This window comes from Dreissena polymorpha, chromosome 3 (assembly GCF_020536995.1).
Source record: "Dreissena polymorpha isolate Duluth1 chromosome 3, UMN_Dpol_1.0, whole genome shotgun sequence".
Classification (NCBI taxonomy): domain Eukaryota; kingdom Metazoa; phylum Mollusca; class Bivalvia; order Myida; family Dreissenidae; genus Dreissena; species Dreissena polymorpha.
Window position 1 is genome coordinate 94,579,271 of NC_068357.1, and position 7,442 is coordinate 94,586,712.

Sequence of the window (7,442 nt, forward strand, 5' to 3'; positions counted from 1 at the left end):
CACGAGTGATGTAATGGAAAGATGTGGAATTAGAAGTGTTGAAGATTGTATAGTGGATCTCAACAGTAGCAGGGAGAACTTGTCCATTTCAGCATTGAAATGCTTTAAATAGTGGTTTTTGACGATGCTGCAAAGCAGCTCGTCTAAGTAATCATACCATTAAAAAATTATTCACAGTGACGACCTATGTAAAAGACCGAGCCAGTCCGATTGAGATAGCTCGATTTTTCTAATCGGCATACAACGCTGATTATCATTGATAAAGGTAAAACGAGCTCAGATGTAAATAGCACAGTGTAGCGTAATTGCGTATTGTTCGTGGAAAAGACACAGTAACCAACAAAGTTCATTTCTGATTTCTTTGCGTTTTATTTCTGCTTATTAACACAACACAACGTTTCCAAAATGTTTGTCAAATACAAGATACATGCGAAGCCCGCAATGGGCCCATCCCGCGAAAGCCAGCAATAATGCGACTTGTATATTCGGCCGTTCAAGTAAGACTGTCCTTTATACAACGCAGATGCCAATTTATACAATAATGGACAAATAAATTGGGTGACGGCTGTCTGGATGATTGACTTTAACATGAGTTGAATTACCTGATACGGGATGGCTTTATGTGTGACTTACACATCTTGTGCATATATATGCCAATAATTAAGCGAGACCACGTTTGTTTAACTGCATATATGAAAGTTCACCTGTCATTTAACATGAAAATATACACAAATTAACAGTGCGCACGTGCTTACCATAGACATAACTAATTAGTGAACCCAGCCATGGGCAATAACTTGGTGCATTTTTTTCGTCTAATTTGACGACGACATATGATGCCCATTTATGCATTTCTTCATGAAGACAGATATTATGTATTCAGTTACACCGAACAAGGAATATACATGAAATACACCAATTATGCGACATTAAATGCATCAATTATGCGACACACCTCATTTTCATTAAAGAAAGATTTTATATTTTATGATTTAAAATCTTTAGAAAGATCAAATCCTGAATGACAAGTGTTTTTACAATATCATGTATCAATGTTAAATGACGTTGATCGATTGTCCACGTAACACTACAGGCGTTGTTTGACTAGTGACCTCCTGTGCTGTCCATTCGAAGAAGGTATTGCCCGGGTTGAATATGTACCTGTTGCTGTCAAGTAGATGTCTTGGTTTGTTGTTTTCTGTCTATGTTGATTCATGGGTGATGTTATCTACCATTGCTGTCGTGAAGAAGCTCTATCTATCGCCAAGCTGTGTAGGCAAATCGCACGTGGTCGGTTGCACTCATCTGCGTATCAAGGTTCACATCGAGGCTGGATATGCCATCGTGGTTTCTGTTGTTTTTGTCGCTGAACCAGCCGTCATCACGTCGTTGTTTCTGTTGTTGAATCCATCGTGATATTGTCTCTGGATATGGTGTTGATGCGTACCGCGTTGCTTATCAATTGTGACGTATGTTTAAACCTTTGTGATCGCATTGTTGTTTCTGTTGTTGTTGATTGTACTTTTGTTCTTGGTTCCAGCGTCTTCATTTCTCTTGGGACATTAAGATCTTCTATTGGCCATAATGCTCACGAGGTATTAACTATAGCAGTGTTCTCCTTGATGTCTTAGGCCTCGGAAGTATCATTCCAAATGCGTTATCTACGCACGTCAAACAGTTGAACGGCTGCATCTACTCTATAGTGTTTAACGTCACAAGTATTGTGTCCAGTGTTGCGTCACTTGTTGTCCTTCGAAATCTTCTGGCGTTGGTCTTCTTTTAGCGATAGAACCAGGTATTCACTTTGAGAGTAAACGCCGTGATGTTCCATTCTAATTATGTTGTTTGTTTCTTCTATTCGTTGTGGAAGGCGCTCTCTCGCGAAGTCGCTCTTCTTCGGCGTTGTCTTCAAATCTCGATATTTTTATCTGCGTCGTGGTGAAACAAGTATCAGTTGTTCAAAATCATGGCAAACATTTATAAATATCCCCTTATTTATTGTTAAATATCGTCATGACAACTTACTGTGATATCTTATTCAAAAAAATAAATTATTTACAACGAAAAAATATTAGTCAATTCCTCAAAACAAACTTCGGATAAGTACATGACAGTTTGACATCTGACAAGCCATTTACTTAATATGACTTGTGTACCGCCTTAGGCATAATCATTTTACGCACGTGCGGCCAGTAAATTTTGACAGGCGCGCGCCACTTTATTGACCTAGAGTAATGGATAATGATAGACGTACCTGTTCATAAACCTCATCTTTATCACTATAGTTTTGCCGTTGGGCATAGATTTATTGACATGTTTGACCTGTGCACTTGTAAAAATGCGCAAATATGACAAGGCAGACTTTTATATATATGCATTCATAATATAAGAACACGTATCGGTATACTTCAAAATTCAGGTCTTTGCTCCTAATCGAACTACTCAAATAATTCTTATGCGGCATCGCATCTTCTGTCCATAGCGTAATTTGCTTCGATGGCACAGGGATAAATTCTCTTACTCATGAGGACGCTAAGGTTATCAGAACCTCGGGCTCGGTATGTCCGAACGCTGATCAGTCAGCCGTGCTCATAAAATATAATTGTAACCCTTAAACAATTATATTAGAAATTTAATGCGTACATATCGTTATATTTTCACTGCGCTATGCGCGTCAGATCGCATTAAATTCTTACTTAAAATTACTCAAGACCTTCAATATTACCGATATCCTACATATATTTGCATCAACACAATGACGTATATACATATTTACATAATATTTTTTTTGTGTGTGTCTGCCCTATTCATATTCGCAATCAACATTATTTTTCTTATTTCATATTTTCTTTCTTTTACAATTCGGAAAACTATTTTTAAATTTTCCAATAATTTTATTTATTCGTCCTCTTTAATTTTCTTTATCATTCTAATAAACAAAACCTGCCTTATTTTCTTTATTAAAATAATAAACAAAACTGTCTTAAATAATCTAAATTCCTAAGTTCTTAATTCTGCCAATGTAAAATACTAGGTAAATTCTTTGAATATTTTTATATTTGTTCTTTCTTCGAGTTTTTCTATTATATTAATAAATAAAATCATCCCCCAAATTTTCTTTATTAAAATAATAAACAAAACTGTTTTAAATACTCTTATTTTTCCTCGTACATTTTAATTTAATGAAAATTTACAAACATTCCAACAATTTAAAATGTATTGGTATGCAAAAAAAAACACCATAAGTCCGTACATAATCCTATATTCTAACAATACCAAAAATATATAAAAAAATCTTTAAATACTCTCTGTGTGTACACCTTTTATTTAATGATTTCCATAACTCATAAAAATAATGTAAAACTCAAATATCTCTTTTTATTCTCAATTCACCGCTATTTATAAAAATGTACCGATAAATGCAAAATTGGCATGATTTTGATATTTGCAAAATTTGTTCGTACATAATTTATTATCAACACTATTATTTTTAACATCTAACTACATTAAATTCTTTAAAACAATTCTTAAAAATGTCGTTGTCATGACGCCTTTTACTTTAATTTTCTACTTTATAAATTTTGAAATTCCCTCTCCAAGTTTGCCATAATTTTTTTTTAAACAACTGACCTGAATTCATGTTGCGTTGTGGTTGTGATGTTTTCATTTTTTCGGCACGTGATCGCACTTGTGATCGTACTTCGGTCGTATCCATGGTACACGGCTCCATAAAATGTACTGTGTAGCGTAATTGCGTATCGTTCATGGAAAAGACACAGTAACCAACAAAGTTCATTTCTGATTTCTTTGCGTTTTATTTCTGCTTATTAACACAACACAACGTTTCCAAAATGTTTGTCAAATACAAGATACATGCGAAGCCCGCAATGGGCCCATCCCGCGAAAGCCAGCAATAATGCGACTTGTATGTTCGGCCGTTTAAGTAAGACTGTCCTTTATACAACGCAGATGCCAATTTATACAATAATGGACAAATAAATTGGGTGACGGCTGTCTGGATGATTGACTTTAACATGAGTTGAATTACCTGATACGGGATGGCTTTATGTGTGACTTACACATCTTGTGCATATATATGCCAATAATTAAGCGAGACCACGTTTGTTTAACTGCATATATGAAAGTTCACCTGTCATTTAACATGAAAATATACACAAATTAACAGTGCGCACGTGCTTACCATAGACATAACTAATTAGTGAACCCAGCCATGGGCAATAACTTGGTGCATTTTTTTCGTCTAATTTGACGACGACATATGATGCCCATTTATGCATTTCTTCATGAAGACAGATATTATGTATTCAGTTACACCGAACAAGGAATATACATGAAATACACCAATTATGCGACATTAAATGCATCAATTATGCGACAACAGCATATTCTGGGAAAAAGATTTAATAATAGTTTGAAAACGTGTATAATTAAAATTTAACGCGATCATGAGTGTAAAGAAAACGAATTATTTCAAACCTGCCGTTTGTAACGTTGTAGCGAGTATGGTATATAAACATCTTAATAGTCATATAATATCTATAAATTATAATTGACATGACGCCTTATCAGTGATCGCTCCGCCCACTTAATCACGTGGCTCAGCGGGAAGAAAACCTAGACAAGCTAACACCAAAATGGCTTCTTTGCCTATAGACTGCATATAGATTTACGCGATATTCCGGATGATTTTATGGACTTGTTTAACACCATATTACACTTGTAAAGGGGTTGATGTTATTAAGTTATTCTGCAAATGCAAAAAATATACGATTAAAGAGAACATCAGCTATTTATAACGGGTAAATCGGTACATTAAACACGCTCTCAAACGCTTGCGCGCTTACCGAAATCGAACCCGTTATTACGTGTCATGGTGGTATTTGCAATAAATTAACACTTCACCGGTATTTACCCGTGTTGTTAACAAAATTATTACCGAAACATCCCCCCCCCCTCCCGTACCCGTGTATTTGACACGAAATAGCGCTTTATAACTGGGAATTCGGTGAAGTTTTACGCGCTTTCTGATGCCGGGTGGGTACCTCAATCCCACATGTTATTGCGTATAAAAGTGATATTAATCATATTAAACATTGCTTATGGGACATTTATCAATCACTATAATTTAAAGCGCAAAAACAACACAGTAAGTTTGGACATTGTCTGATATAAAATTAGCGTTGTACGAAATGGAATACGGTCAGGCTATTATAAATTAATAAGGCTACCAATATCAGACGCTCGCGCAGGTACCGACTTCCCCGAAGTTACCGCATTTATTGGTTAACTAAAATCAGTAATAATAACTCTTTTACAATAGCATTTATCGATACGTCTTTATTTAATAATAACTAAATGGTTTTCACTTGTTTCTGACACACAAAGAAACGCGATTTTTAACGGGGATTTCGTAAAGTTACACGAATTGGGTACCAAAATTCTCAATTATTTTACATGCACACGTGACATAATACATACTTAATAATGCTTAGTTATTGCTTATATGACATTTCAAGTTTGTGAAATAAATTAATGTTCTATAAAGGGGATCTCGGTAATTCTTGATGCTTCCAATCGCTCTTGTCAAGACCGCATTGCCGCGTTGGAAATGGTATAAATTTAATTCATCTAACTTTTCTTTCCGGATACCAAATGTCAGAGTTGCATTAACCATTTTTACACCGTTTTTGCCATATTTCATTTCCGTTTTTTAATCCGAACAAAATAAACGAAACTCGTTTAAAAAATGAGATTAAGGCATTCGAGCTCCTAGTGTGGATTAAAAGCGTTTATTGGTGACACTACATGACTGCAAATGTGTAGATACCGTTAATAAGATAATATATCACATGTCACCTTCAAATAACATGTATGATGTCAATATAGTGCATTACTATCAGAGTAATAAAACACAGCATGAATTAGGCTTCATGCTGGGTTTCAGTGCTCGTAAAGTAATGCAGATGAACCTCGCTTCTGTATATTAATGACCAAGTAACTGATAAAACTATTTAAAACAACGTGAAATATTATGTGATAATCAGATCGATAACATTAACTATTTAAATCTGCTAGTATAACCGATAAAAATATATTATAGTTGTCTTTGACAGTGTTGACGTTCAGTTGTTTGTGGTGACGACCGCATGCATTTATACATCTCTTACACTTCTCAAGATCTCTTTTCGGCTTTGGAAACGATATAAATTAAATGTCACCAACTAATCTTTCAGGATATCGATTGTCCGAGTTACATAATCCCCATTGACACCGTTTAACCATTTTTAATCGTTTTTTTAAAGAGGAAAACAAAAGAAACTCGTTGGAATAAGTGAACCTAAACATGTAGCTTGTCTAGAAAATGGCGGACAGGTCGTTGCTAACGAGTGCGCCCAATTAATCGATCGCTGATTGGTGGATCAATTCTAGTGGGCGGAGCGATCATAGATAAGGCGTCATGTCAATTCCAGGTCGGACCTCAAAGACCTCGTGAAGAGGCCGGTAGGACCTGTAAATAAACTCTGATATACACTATAATATCTATGAAACTCGCTCTTATGCGTGCTTTCTCATTTTGCATATTTAATAAATTTTCAAACAGAAATTAAAGAGCCACATCAGTGCACGTACTATGTTTGATAATTCATTTGATTGTTGGATATTGTTTGCTGTTTTAAACACATATTATGTCATATCGCGGAGATTTAGTCAACCTTACCATGCGCTCATGGGCGAACTCACGTATTCAAGTACTCTTACGAATGTGCTTATACCCACTTTCGGGAATCATCATGAAATTATTGACGTACTTAACATACATGCCCAAGCTTATTGAATTAGAGAAAAAACAAAAATCAAAAGAGAAAAATTATGTGAAATCACGTCCGTACACATGACATCATTAACTTAGGAAAGAAAACAACGAAATATAAAGTTTGGCATGGTATGCATGTGAAATTAAAGAGCATGGTGTAATTAAAGATCATGTCAAGTTTTGAATATATCTGCTGAAACGTAATGTTATAACCCACAAACGTTTTACTGTAAAAGAACGTTTTTTAAGATAAGTGGTACAGAAAATACACGTCGAATATCTTTTTGAAAGATATTTCTTGTTATATTTGATCGAGAATGTAACCCGCCTCCCAGTTTCGCTGAATGGGTCAAGTTCCCCACGGGAACTACTTCCCCGTACCCCCATTTTTTTTTCTTACCCACAATTTTCGTACCCATTTTTGTTTCGTACCCACAATTTTCGTACCCACATAGACAATTTTGGTGATGTAGATACACTTAAATTGATGCTTTTATATCAATCCTCTTCAAAAGCATCGTCACATCAGTACTGTCAGTACTTTAATTAATAATGTTGATGTAACAACACATATTCGGACAGTTGGTAATAATCAAGTCAAATATAA